Source organism: Eschrichtius robustus, chromosome 16 (genome assembly GCF_028021215.1).
Source record: "Eschrichtius robustus isolate mEscRob2 chromosome 16, mEscRob2.pri, whole genome shotgun sequence".
Taxonomy (NCBI): domain Eukaryota; kingdom Metazoa; phylum Chordata; class Mammalia; order Artiodactyla; family Eschrichtiidae; genus Eschrichtius; species Eschrichtius robustus.
Window position 1 is genome coordinate 33,171,185 of NC_090839.1, and position 14,516 is coordinate 33,185,700.

Sequence of the window (14,516 nt, forward strand, 5' to 3'; positions counted from 1 at the left end):
CCCGACGTCAGTCGGATGCTAGATGTTTAGTTCCAGAGGAAAAACAACGGACAGGTTTCCCTGTGACAATGCTGGACTTCTGGGACCATCCAGATTCACCAAGGCCTAACTTTTGCCAGGCGGGGGAATGCTCTTCTGCACGTACAGCACTCCCCACGTGAAAACCTAACTTAGCAGAAGGAGGCAGTCTTTCCCTAGTACTAGAAGCTAGGCAGAATCGTCAGATAAAGCTGCTGTGTCATCAAGGTTGAAAGTGGCACACCAACGGGGACGTTCGCATTCTCCTTGTACTGAACCGACTTGCTCTGGGCTTCAAATATGCCTGAACAGCACTAGCGGCCCAACTCCTCTTCACTGCACGATTGTCGCTGTGGGCCAATGCTGACTCTCTCAAAGTTAATAATGTGCTGGCATTCCTTTCTAGAATCTCAACACACTGCACTCCAGATGCAGCTCCAGCCGAATGAAAGAGGACCTAAGGCCTCAAGGTAAGGTCCAGTGTTTCACATCTACAGAGTTGGGTGTGCAGTGGTATCCACGAAGCCATACTCTGAAAGGGAGTGCCTTAACTATGCTATGCCCTGGGGACACATAGGGCAGTCGATCGTGCACCAATTTTGCATGATGACCGCTGTGTGCCGGAAGAGCTGCCGCTGGCTTCTGAGGAACCCCAGGCGAAATAGGCCCCCGGGAAGCACTCTTCACTTTCAGAGCAAGGGCAACGTGCTCCGTTCTGGGTTGCTAGGTAGAGTGTTCCAGTCGTCAAAGAGCCTCGCCAAAACAGCGCCTGGCAGACTCTCTTTGCAAGGGGATCGGCCCCAGTGACTGAAAGGGAACTGCGCTGCTACTACACAATGTGCAGACGAGACAGTCCGGGACACAGGACAGCACTCTCACAGAAGCGGAAGCTAAGCTTTGCATCCAGCCTGAAGACCAGTACATTTGTCACTTTTCACACTGTTAGGTATGTGCAGGAGCATTGGTCACCGAGGCCTACCTAGGTTACTGAAATACTTACACAGTTCATCCTATGCAATGGTCCCTGTGCCCAAAGGGTCTCCATGGACGGGCCCTTGTGGGCACAGTGTGTTTCCTTGAGGTAGTCAGAAACTCCTGAGGATAAACTTATGAGCTCAAGTTTGAAACCGGGCCACCCTGGCAAAACCTTCATTTCGTCCGTGGTAGGCGAGACAGTTCCGGTTTGAAAGCTGCCTGAAAAACACTCCTGCTGCCCATCTTCTCTTTGCTGCCTGACGGCGTCACGAAAGAATTGTGAGTGTATTCGTATGAGCCTTGCTGGTCTCAGTTCCTTGCTGGGAGCTCCTCCAGGACCACATGGGAGCTTGCCGGCAAAGAACTGGCACCCCTGGCCTCAAAGAAAAGTCCAGATTTCTCCCCTAGGAAGCTCAGGTATGCCCTAGAAGCGAAGAAGCATGTGTTAAAGGAATGCTGCAACACTGTTACGTATTTCACGACTCAATGTGCACTCACTTGGGTTGTAACAGCTGTGAAAGGGCACTGAATGCCGTCCAACTCTTCTGTTGCATTTGAGTCCCAGGAAGCAAATGGGTTCGTTGGCTTTAAGGTTGTGAACGTGGAGCGATAAAGGCAAAGCCCTGCCCGGATGGCTCGACAGCTCTCACGTTAACAGCATTCAAACGGCCTCAGGAACGCCGTTCCAAGCAGCCTTACATTCCATGCTGGCGTAGCCAGGGGGGCATTTGGATTCTTCTGAGAAACACCACTGTGCCTCACAACTGAAACCTGTGGGCTGCCAAATACGTCTCCCGAAGGCAGTCGGTTGCTAGATGTTTAGTTCCAGCGGAAAAACAATGGACAGGTTTCCCTGTGACAATGCTGGACTTCTGGGACCATCCAGATTCACCAAGGCCTAACTTTGCCCGGCGGGGGAATGCTCTTCTGCACGTACAGCACTCCCCACGTGGAAACCTACCTTAGCAGAAGGAGGCAGTCTTTCCCTAGTACTAGAAGCTAGGCAGAATCGTCAGATAAAGCTGCTGTGTCATCAAGGTTGAAAGTGGCACACAGACGGGTACGTTCGCATTCTCCTTGTACCGAAGCGACTTGCTCTGGGCTTCGAATCTGCCTGAACAGCACTAGCGGCCCAACTCCTCTTCACTGCACGATTGTCGCTGTGGGCCAATGCTGGCTCTCTCAAAGTTAATAATGTGCTGGCATTCCTTTCTAGAATCTCAACACACTGCACTCCAGATGCAGCTCCAGCCGAATGAAAGGGGACCTAAGGCCTCAAGGTAAGGTCCAGTGTTTCACATCTGCAGAGTTGGGTGTGCAGTGGTATCCACGAAGCCATACTCTGAAAGGGAGTGCCTTAACTATGCTATGCCCTGGGGACACATAGGGCAGTCGATCGTGCACCAATTTTGCATGATGACCGCTGTGTGCCGGAAGAGCTGCCGCTGGCTTCTGAGGAACCCCAGGCGAAATAGGCCCCCGGGAAGCACTCTTCACTTTCAGAGCAAGGGCAACGTGCTCCTTTCTGGGTTGCTAGGTAGAGTGTTCCAGTCGTCAAAGAGCCTCGCGAAAGCAGCGCCTGGCAGACTCTCTTTGCAAGTGGATCGGCCCCAGTGACTGTAAGGGAACTGTGCTGCTACTACACAATGTGCAGACGAGACAGTCCGGGACACAGGACAGCACTCTCACAGAAGCGAAAACTAAGCTTTGCATCCAGCCTGAAGACCAGTACATTTTTCACTTTTCACACTGTTAGGTATGAGCAGGAGCATTGGTCACCGAGGCCTACCTAAGTTACTGAAATACTTACCCAGTTCATCCTATGCGATGGTCCCTGTGCCCAAAGGGTCTCCATGGACGGGCCCTTGTGGGCCCCGTGTGTTTCCTTGAGGTAGTCAGAAACTGCTGAGGATAACCTTATGAGCTCAAGTTTGAAACCGGGCCACCCTGGCAAAACCTTCATTTCGTCCGTGGTAGGCGAGACAGTTGCGGTTTGAAAGCTGCCTGAAAAACACTCCTGCTGCCCATCTTCTCTTTGCTGCCTGACGGCGTCACGAAAGAACTTTGAGTGTACTCGTATGAGGCTTGCTGGTCTCAGTTCCTTGCTGTGAGCTCCTCCAGGAGCACATGGGAGCTTGCCGGCAAAGAACTGGCACCCCTGGCCTCAAGGAGCAGTCCAGATTTCTCCTATAGGAAGCTCAGGTATGCCCTAGAGGCGAAGAAGCATGTGTTAAAGGAATGCTGCCACACCGTTACGTATTTCACGACTCATTGTGCACTCACTTGGGTTGTAACAGCTGTGACAGGGCACTGAATGCCGTCCAACTCTTCTGTTGCGTTTGAGTCCCAGGAAGCAAATGGGTTCGTTGGCTTTAAGGCTGTGAACGTGGAGCGGTAATGGCAAAGCCCTGCCCGGATGGCTCGACAGCTCTCAGGTTAACAGCATTCAAACGGCCTCAGGAACGCCGTTCCAAGCAGCCTTACATTCCATGCTGGCGTAGCCAGGGGGGCATTTGGATTCTTCTGAGAAACACCACTGTGCCTCACAACTGAAACCTGTGGGCTGCCAAATACGTCTCCCGACGGCCGTCGGATGCTACATATTTAGTTCCAGCAGAAAAACAACAGACAGGTTTCCCTGTGACAATGCTGGACTTCTGGGACCATCCAGATTCACCAAGGCCTAACTTTTGCCTGGCGGGGGAGTGCTCTTCTGCACGTACAGCACTCCCCACGTGAAATCCTACCTTAGCAGAAGGAGGCAGTCTTTCCCTAGTACTAGAAGCTAGGCAGAATCGTCAGATAAAGCTGCTGTGTCATCCAGGTTGAAAGTGGCACACCGACGGGTACGTTCGCATTCTCCTTGTACCGAAGCGACTTGCTCTGGGCTTCGAATCTGCCTGAACAGCACTAGCGGCCCAACTCCTCTTCACTGCACGATTGTCGCTGTGGGCCAATGCTGGCTCTCTCAAAGTTAATAATGTGCTGGCATTCCTTTCTAGAATCTCAACACACTGCACTCCAGATGCAGCTCCAGCCGAATGAAAGGGGACCTAATGCCTCAAGGTAAGGTCGAGTGTTTCACATCTGCAGAGCTGGGTGTGCAGTGGTATCCACGAAGCCATACTCTGAAAGCGAGTGCCTTAACTATGCTATGCCCTGGGGACACTAAGGGCAGTCGATCCTGCACCAATTTTGCATGATGACCGCTGTGTGCCGGAAGAGCTGCCGCTGGCTCCTGAGGAACCCCAGGCGAAATAGGCCCCCGGGAAGCACTCTTCACATTCAGAGCAAGGGCAACGTGCTCCTTTCTGGGTTGCTAAGTAGAGTGTTCCAGTCGTCAAAGAGCCTCGCGAAAGCAGCGCTTGGCAAACTCTCTATGCAAGTGGATCGGCCCCAGTGACTGAAAGGGAACTGCGCTGCTACTACACAATGTGCAGACGAGACAGTCCGGGACACAGGACAGCACTCTCACAGAAGCGAAAGCTAAGTTTTGCATCCAGCCTGAAGACCAGTACATTTGTCACTTTTCACACTGTTAGGTATGTGCAGGAGCATTGGTCACCGAGGCCTACCTAAGTTACTGAAATACTTACACATTTCATCCTATGCAATGGTCCCTGTGCCCAAAGGGTCTCCATGGACGGGCCCTTGTGGGCCCCGTGTGTTTCCTTGAGGTAGTCAGAAACTGCTGAGGATAACCTTATGAGCTCAAGTTTGAAACCGGGCCACCCTGGCAAAACCTTCATTTCGTCCGTGGTAGGCGAGACAGTTGCGGTTTGAAAGCTGCCTGAAAAACACTCCTGCTGCCCATCTTCTCTTTGCTGCCTGTCTGCGTCACGAAAGAACTGTGAGTGTACTCGTATGAGGCTTGCTGGTCTCAGTTCCTTGCTGGGAGCTCCTCCAGGAGCACATGGGAGCTTGCCGGGAAAGAACTGGCACCCCTGGCCTCAAGGAAAAGTCCTGATATCTCCCATAGGAAGCTTAGGTATGCCCTAGAAGCGAAGAGGCATGTGTTAAAGGAATGCTGCCACACCGTTACGTATTTCACGACTCATTGTGCACTCACTTGGGTTGTAACAGCTGTGACAGGGCACTGAATGCCGTCCAACTCTTCTGCTGCGTTTGAGTCCCAGGAAGCAAATGGGTTCATTGGCTTTTAGGCTGTGAACGTGGAGCGGTAATGGCAAAGCACTGCCCGGATGGCTCGACAGCTCTCACGTAAACAGCATTCAAACGGCCTCAGGGACGCCGTTCCAAGCAGCCTTACATTCCATGCTGGCGTAGCCAGGGAGGCATTTGGATTCTTCTGAGAAACACCACTGTGCCTCACAACTGAAACCTGTGGGCTGCCAAATACGTCTCCCGACGGCAGTCGCATGCTCGATGTTTAGTTCCAGAGGAAAAACAACGGACAGGTTTCCCTGTGACAATGCTGGACTTCTGGGACCATCCAGATTCACCAAGGCCTAACTTTTGCCCGGCGGGGGAGTGCTCTTCTGCACGTACAGCACTCCCCACGTGAAATCCTACCTTAGCAGAAGGAGGCAGTCTTTCCCTAGTACTAGAAGCTAGGCAGAATCGTCAGATAAAGCTGCTGTGTCATCAAGGTTGAAAGTGGCACACCGACGGGAACGTTCGCATTCTCCTTGTACCGAAGCGACTTGCTCTGGGCTTCAAATCTGCCTGAACAGCACTAGCGGCCCAACTCCTCTTCACTGCACGATTGTCGCTGTGGGCCAATGCTGGCTCTCTCAAAGTTAATCATGTGCTGGCATTCCTTTCTAGAATCTCAACACACTGCACTCCAGATGCAGCTCCAGCCGAATGAAAGGGGACCTAAGGCCTCAAGGTAAGGTCCAGTGTTTCACATCTGCAGAGTTGGGTGTGCAGTGGTATCCACGAAGCCATACTCTGAAAGGGAGTGCCTTAACTATGTTATGCCCTGGGGACACATAGGGCAGTCGATCGTGCACCAATTTTGCATGATGACCGCTGTGTGCCGGAAGAGCTGCCGCTGGCTTCTGAGGAACCCCAGGCGAAATAAGCCCCCGGGAAGCACTCTTCACATTCAGAGCAAGGGCAACGTGCTCCTTTCTGGGTTGCTAGGTAGAGTGTTCCAGTCGTCAAAGAGCCTCGCGAAAGCAGCGCCTGGCAGACTCTCTTTGCAAGTGGATCGGCCCCAGTGACTGAAAGGGAACTGCGCTGCTACTACACAATGTGCAGACGAGACAGTCCGGGACACAGGACAGCACTCTCACAAAAGCGAAATCTAAGCTTTGCATCCAGCCTGAAGACCAGTACATTTTTCACTTTTCACACTGTTAGGTATGTGCAGGAGCATTGGTCACCGAGGCCTACCTAAGTTACTGAAATACTTACCCAGTTCATCCTATGCAATGGTCCCTGTGCCCAAAGGGTCTACATGGACGGGCCCTTGTGGGCCCCGTGTGTTTCCTTGAGGTAGTCAGAAACTGCTGAGGATAACCTTATGAGCTCAAGTTTGAAACCCGTCCACCCTGGCAAAACCGTCATTTCGTCCGTGGTAGGCGAGACAGTTGCGGTTTGAAAGCTGCCTGAAAAACACTCCTGCTGCCCATCTTCTCTTTGCTGCCTGACGGCGTCACGAAAGAACTGTGAGTGTACTCGTATGAGGCTTGCTGGTCTCAGTTCCTTGCTGGGAGCTCCTCCAGGAGCACATGGGAGCTTGCCGGCAAAGAACTGGCACCCCTGGCCTCAAGGAAAAGTCCTGATATCTCCCATAGGAAGCTTAGGTATGCCCTAGAAGCGAAGAGGCATGTGTTAAAGGAATGCTGCCACACCGTTACGTATTTCACGACTCATTGTGCACTCACTTGGGTTGTAACAGCTGTGACAGGGCACTGAATGCCGTCCAACTCTTCTGCTGCGTTTGAGTCCCAGGAAGCAAATGGGTTCATTGGCTTTTAGGCTGTGAACGTGGAGCGGTAATGGCAAAGCCCTGCCCGGATGGCTCGACAGCTCTCACGTAAACAGCATTCAAACGGCCTCAGGGACGCCGTTCCAAGCAGCCTTACATTCCATGCTGGCGTAGCCAGGGAGGCATTTGGATTCTTCTGAGAAACACCACTGTGCCTCACAACTGAAACCTGTGGGCTGCCAAATACGTCTCCCGACGGCAGTCGGATGCTCGATGTTTAGTTCCAGAGGAAAAACAACGGACAGGTTTCCCTGTGACAATGCTGGACTTCTGGGACCATCCAGATTCACCAAGGCCTAACTTTTGCCCGGCGGGGGAGTGCTCTTCTGCACGTACAGCACTCCCCACGTGAAAACCGACCTTAGCAGAAGGAGGCAGTCTTTCCCTAGTACTAGAAGCTAGGCAGAATCGTCAGATAAAGCTGCTGTGTCATCAAGGTTGAAAGTGGCTCACCGACGGGAACGTTCGCATTCTCCTTGTACCGAAGCGACTTGCTCTGGGCTTCAAATCTGCCTGAACAGCACTAGCGGCCCAACTCCTCTTCACTGCACGATTGTCGCTGTGGGCCAATGCTGGCTCTCTCAAAGTTAATAATGTGCTGGCATTCCTTTCTAGAATCTCAACACACTGCACCCCAGATGCAGCTCCAGCCGAATGAAAGGGGACCTAAGGCCTCAAGGTAAGGTCCAGTGTTTCACATCTGCAGAGTTGGGTGTGCAGTGGTATCCACGAAGCCATACTCTGAAAGGGAGTGCCTTAACTATGCTATGCCCTGGGGACACATAGGGCAGTCGATCGTGCACCAATTTTGCATGATGACCGCTGTGTGCCGGAAGAGCTGCCGCTGGCTTCTGAGGAACCCCAGGCGAAATAGGCCCCCGGGAAGCACTCTTCACATTCAGAGCAAGGGTAACGTGCTCCATTCTGGGTTGCCAGGTAGAGTGTTCCAGTCGTCAAAGAGCCTCGCGAAAGCAGCGCCTGGCAGACTCTCTTTGCAAGTGGATCGGCCCCAGTGACTGAAAGGGAACTGCGCTGCTACTACACAATGTGCAGACGAGACAGTCCGGGACACAGGACAGCACTCTCACAGAAGCGAAAGCTGAGCTTTGCATCCAGCCTGAAGACCAGTACATTTTTCACTTTTCACACTGTTAGGTATGTGCAGGAGCATTGGTCACCGAGGCCTACCTAAGTTACTGAAATACTTACCCAGTTCATCCTATGCAATGGTCCCTGTGCCCAAAGGGTCTCCATGGACGGGCCCTTGTGGGCCCCGTGTGTTTCCTTGAGGTCGTCAGAAACTGCTGAGGATAACCATATGAGCTCAAGTTTGAAACCGGGCCACCCTGGCAAAACCGTCATTTCGTCCGTGGTAGGCGAGACAGTTGCGGTTTGAAAGCTGCCTGAAAAACACTCCTGCTGCCCATCTTCTCTTTGTTGCCTGACGGCGTCACGAAAGAACTGTGAGTGTACTCGTATGAGGCTTGCTGGTCTCAGTTCCTTGCTGGGAGCTCCTCCAGGAGCACATGGGAGCTTGCCGGCAAAGAACTGGCACCCCTGGCCTCAAGGAAAAGTCCAGATATCTCCCATAGGAAGCTTAGGTATGCCCTAGAAGCGAAGAAGCATGTGTTAAAGGAATGCTGCCACACCGTTACGTATTTCACGACTCATTGTGCACTCACTTGGGTTGTAACAGCTGTGACAGGGCACTGAATGCCGTCCAACTCTTCTGTTGCGTTTGAGTCCCAGGAAGCAAATGGGTTCGTTGGCTTTAAGGCTGTGAACGTGGAGCGGTAATGGCAAAGCCCTGCCCGGATGGCTCGACAGCTCTCACGTAAACAGCATTCAAACGGCCTCAGGAACGCCGTTCCAAGCAGCCTTACATTCCATGCTGGCGTAGCCAGGGAGGCATTTGGATTCTTCTGAGAAACACCACTGTGCCTCACAACTGAAACCTGTGGGCTGCCAAATACGTCTCCCGACGGCAGTCGCATGCTCGATGTTTAGTTCCAGAGGAAAAACAACGGACAGGTTTCCCTGTGACAATGCTGGACTTCTGGGACCATCCAGATTCACCAAGGCCTAACTTTTGCCCGGCGGGGGAGTGCTCTTCTGCACGTACAGCACTCCCCACGTGAAATCCTACCTTAGCAGAAGGAGGCAGTCTTTCCCTAGTACTAGAAGCTAGGCAGAATCGTCAGATAAAGCTGCTGTGTCATCAAGGTTGAAAGTGGCACACCGACGGGAACGTTCGCATTCTCCTTGTACCGAAGCGACTTGCTCTGGGCTTCAAATCTGCCTGAACAGCACTAGCGGCCCAACTCCTCTTCACTGCACGATTGTCGCTGTGGGCCAATGCTGGCTCTCTCAAAGTTAATCATGTGCTGGCATTCCTTTCTAGAATCTCAACACACTGCACTCCAGATGCAGCTCCAGCCGAATGAAAGGGGACCTAAGGCCTCAAGGTAAGGTCCAGTGTTTCACATCTGCAGAGTTGGGTGTGCAGTGGTATCCACGAAGCCATACTCTGAAAGGGAGTGCCTTAACTATGTTATGCCCTGGGGACACATAGGGCAGTCGATCGTGCACCAATTTTGCATGATGACCGCTGTGTGCCGGAAGAGCTGCCGCTGGCTTCTGAGGAACCCCAGGCGAAATAAGCCCCCGGGAAGCACTCTTCACATTCAGAGCAAGTGCAACGTGCTCCTTTCTGGGTTGCTAGGTAGAGTGTTCCAGTCGTCAAAGAGCCTCGCGAAAGCAGCGCCTGGCAGACTCTCTTTGCAAGTGGATCGGCCCCAGTGACTGAAAGGGAACTGCGCTGCTACTACACAATGTGCAGACGAGACAGTCCGGGACACAGGACAGCACTCTCACAGAAGCGAAATCTAAGCTTTGCATCCAGCCTGAAGACCAGTACATTTTTCACTTTTCACACTGTTAGGTATGTGCAGGAGCATTGGTCACCGAGGCCTACCTAAGTTACTGAAATACTTACCCAGTTCATCCTATGCAATGGTCCCTGTGCCCAAAGGGTCTCCATGGACGGGCCCTTGTGGGCCCCGTGTGTTTCCTTGAGGTCGTCAGAAACTGCTGAGGATAACCATATGAGCTCAAGTTTGAAACCGGGCCACCCTGGCAAAACCGTCATTTCGTCCGTGGTAGGCGAGACAGTTGTGGTTTGAAAGCTGCCTGAAAAAAACTCCTGCTGCCCATCTTCTCTTTGCTGCCTGACGGCGTCACGAAAGAACTGTGAGTGTACTCGTATGAGGCTTGCTGGTCTCAGTTCCTTGCTGGGAGCTCCTCCAGGAGCACATGGGAGCTGCCGGCAAAGAACTGGCACCCCTGGCCTCAAGGAAAAGTCCAGATATCTCCCATAGGAAGCTTAGGTATGCCCTAGAAGCGAAGAAGCATGTGTTAAAGGAATGCTGCCACACCGTTACGTATTTCACGACTCATTGTGCACTCACTTGGGTTGTAACAGCTGTGACAGGGCACTGAATGCCGTCCAACTCTTCTGTTGCGTTTGAGTCCCAGGAAGCAAATGGGTTCGTTGGCTTTAAGGCTGTGAACGTGGAGCGGTAATGGCAAAGCCCTGCCCGGATGGCTCGACAGCTCTCACGTAAACAGCATTCAAACGGCCTCAGGAACGCCGTTCCAAGCAGCCTTACATTCCATGCTGGCGTAGCCAGGGAGGCATTTGGATTCTTCTGAGAAACACCACTGTGCCTCACAACTGAAACCTGTGGGCTCCCAAATACGTCTCCCGACTGCAGTCGGATGCTCGATGTTTAGTTCCAGAGGAAAAACAACGGACAGGTTTCCCTGTGACAATGCTGGACTTCTGGGACCATCCAGATTCACCAAGGCCTAACTTTTGCCCGGCGGGGGAGTGCTCTTCTGCACGTACAGCACTCCCCACGTGAAATCCTACCTTAGCAGAAGGAGGCAGTCTTTCCCTAGTACTAGAAGCTAGGCAGAATCGTCAGATAAAGCTGCTGTGTCATCAAGGTTGAAAGTGGCACACCGACGGGAACGTTCGCATTCTCCTTGTACCGAAGCGACTTGCTCTGGGCTTCAAATCTGCCTGAACAGCACTAGCGGCCCAACTCCTCTTCACTGCACGATTGTCGCTATGGGCCAATGCTGGCTCTCTCAAAGTTAATCATGTGCTGGCATTCCTTTCTAGAATCCAACACACTGCACTCCAGATGCAGCTCCAGCCGAATGAAAGGGGACCTAAGGCCTCAAGGTAAGGTCCAGTGTTTCACATCTGCAGAGTTGGGTGTGCAGTGCTATCCACGAAGCCATACTCTGAAAGGGAGTGCCTTAACTGTGCTATGCCCTGGGGACACATAGGGCAGTCGATCGTGCACCAATTTTGCATGATGACCGCTGTGTGCCGGAAGAGCTGCCGCTGGCTTCTGAGGAACCCCAGGCGAAATAGGCCCCCGGGAAGCACTCTTCACATTCAGAGCAAGGGCAACGTGCTCCTTTCTGGGTTGCTAGGTAGAGTGTTCCAGTCGTCAAAGAGCCTCGCGAAAGCAGCGCCTGGCAGACTCTCTTTGCAAGTGGATCGGCCCCAGTGACTGAAAGGGAACTGCGCTGCTACTACACAATGTGCAGACGAGACAGTCCGGGACACAGGACAGCACTCTCACAGAAGCGAAAGCTAAGCTTTGCATCCAGCCTGAAGACCAGTACATTTTTCACTTTTCACACTGTTAGGTATGTGCAGGAGCATTGGTCACCGAGGCCTACCTAAGTTACTGAAATACTTACCCAGTTCATCCTATGCAATGGTCCCTGTGCCCAAAGGGTCTCCATGGACGGGCCCTTGTGGGCCCCGTGTGTTTCCTTGAGGTCGTCAGAAACTGCTGAGGATAACCATATGAGCTCAAGTTTGAAACCGGGCCACCCTGGCAAAACCGTCATTTCGTCCGTGGTAGGCGAGACAGTTGCGGCTTGAAAGCTGCCTGAAAAACACTCCTGCTGCCCATCTTCTCTTTGCTGCCTGACGGCGTCACGAAAGAACTGTGAGTGTACTCGTATGAGGCTTGCTGGTCTCAGTTCCTTGCTGGGAGCTCCTCCAGGAGCACATGGGAGCTTGCCGGCAAAAACTGGCACCCCTGGCTCAATAAAAGTCCAGATATCTCCCATAGGAAGCTTAGGTATGCCCTAGAAGCGAAGAAGCATGTGTTAAAGGAATGCTGCCACACCGTTACGTATTTCACGACTCATTGTGCACTCACTTGGGTTGTAACAGCTGTGACAGGGCACTGAATGCCGTCCAACTCTTCTGCTGCGTTTGAGTCCCAGGAAGCAAATGGGTTCATTGGCTTTTAGGCTGTGAACGTGGAGCGGTAATGGCAAAGCCCTGCCCGGATGGCTCGACAGCTCTCACGTAAACAGCATTCAAACGGCCTCAGGGACGCCGTTACAAGCAGCCTTACATTCCATGCTGGCGTAGCCAGGGAGGCATTTGGATTCTTCTGAGAAACACCACTGTGCCTCACAACTGAAACCTGTGGGCTGCCAAATACGTCTCCCGACGGCAGTCGGATGCTCGATGTTTAGTTCCAGAGGAAAAACAACGGACAGGTTTCCCTGTGACAATGCTGGACTTCTGGGACCATCCAGATTCACCAAGGCCTAACTTTTGCCCGGCGGGGGAGTGCTCTTCTGCACGTACAGCACTCCCCACGTGAAAACCTACCTTAGCAGAAGGAGGCAGTCTTTTCCTAGTACTAGAAGCTAGGCAGAATCGTCAGATAAAGCTGGTGTGTCATCAAGGTTGAAACTGGCACACCGACGGGAACGTTCGCATTCTCCTTGTACCGAAGCGACTTGCTCTGGGCTTCAAATCTGCCTGAACAGCACTAGCGGCCCAACTCCTCTTCACTGCACGATTGTCGCTGTGGGCCAATGCTGGGTCTCTCAAAGTTTATAATGTGCTGGCATTCCTTTCTAGAATCCAACACACTGCACTCCAGATGCAGCTCCAGCCGAATGAAAGGGGACCTAAGGCCTCAAGGTAAGGTCGAGTGTTTCACATCTGCAGAGTTGGGTGTGCAGTGGTATCCACGAAGCCATACTCTGAAAGGGAGTGATTAACTATGCTATGCCCTGGGGACACATAGGGCAGTCGATCGTGCACCAATTTTGCATGATGACCGCTGTGTGCCGGAAGAGCTGCCGCTGGCTTCTGAGGAACCCCAGGCGAAATACGCCCCCGGGAAGCACTCTTCACTTTCAGAGCAAGGGCAACGTGCTCCTTTCTGGGTTGCCAGGTAGAGTGTTCCAGTCGTCAAAGAGCCTCGCGAAAGCAGCGCCTGGCAGACTCTCTTTGCAAGTGGATCGGCCCCAGTGACTGAAAGGGAACTGCGCTGCTACTACACAATGTGCAGACGAGACAGTCCGGGACACAGGACAGCACTCTCACAGAAGCGAAAGCTAAGCTTTGCATCCAGCCTGAAGACCAGTACATTTTTCACTTTTCACACTGTTAGGTATGTGCAGGAGCATTGGTCACCGAGGCCTACCTAAGTTACTGAAATACTTACCCAGTTCATCCTATGCAATGGTCCCTGTGCCCAAAGGGTCTCCATGGACGGGCCCTTGTGGGCCCCGTGTGTTTCCTTGAGGTAGTCAGAAACTGCTGAGGATAACCTTATGAGCTCAAGTTTGAAACCGGTCCACCCTGGCAAAACCTTCATTTCATCCGTGGTAGGCGAGACAGTTGCGGTTTGAAAGCTGCCTGAAAAACACTCCTGCTGCCCATCTTCTCTTTGCTGCCTGACGGCGTCACGAAAGAACTGTGAGTGTACTCGTATGAGGCTTGCTGGTCTCAGTTCCTTGCTGGGAGCTCCTCCAGGAGCACATGGGAGCTTGCCGGCAAAGAACTGGCACCCCTGGCCTCAAGGAAAAATCCAGATTTCTCCCAGAGGAAGCTCAGGTATGCCCTAGAAGCGAAGAAGCATGTGTTAAAGGAATGCTGCAACACTGTTACGTATTTCACGACTCACTGTGCACTCAATTGGGTTGTAACAGCTGTGACAGGGCACTGAATGCCGTCCAACTCTTCTGTTCCATTTCAGTCCCAGGAAGCAAATGAGTTTGTTGGCTTTAAGGCTGTGAACGTGGAGCGGTAATGGCAAAGCCCTGCCCGGATGGCTCGACAGCTCTCACGTAAACAGCATTCAAACGGCCTCAGGAACGCCGTTCCAAGCAGCCTTACATTCCTTTCTGGCGTAGCCAGGGGGGCATTTGGATTCTTCTGAGAAACACCACTGTGCCTCACAACTGAAACCTGTGGGCTGCCAAATACGACTCCCGACGTCAGTCGGATGCTAGATGTTTAGTTCCAGAGGAAAAACAACGGACAGGTTTCCCTGTGACAATGCTGGACTTCTGGGACCATCCAGATTCACCAAGGCCTAACTTTTGCCAGGCGGGGGAATGCTCTTCTGCACGTACAGCACTCCCCACGTGAAAACCTAACTTCGCAGAAGGAGGCAGTCTTTCCCTAGTACTAGAAGCTAGGCAGAATCGTCAGATAAAGCTGCTG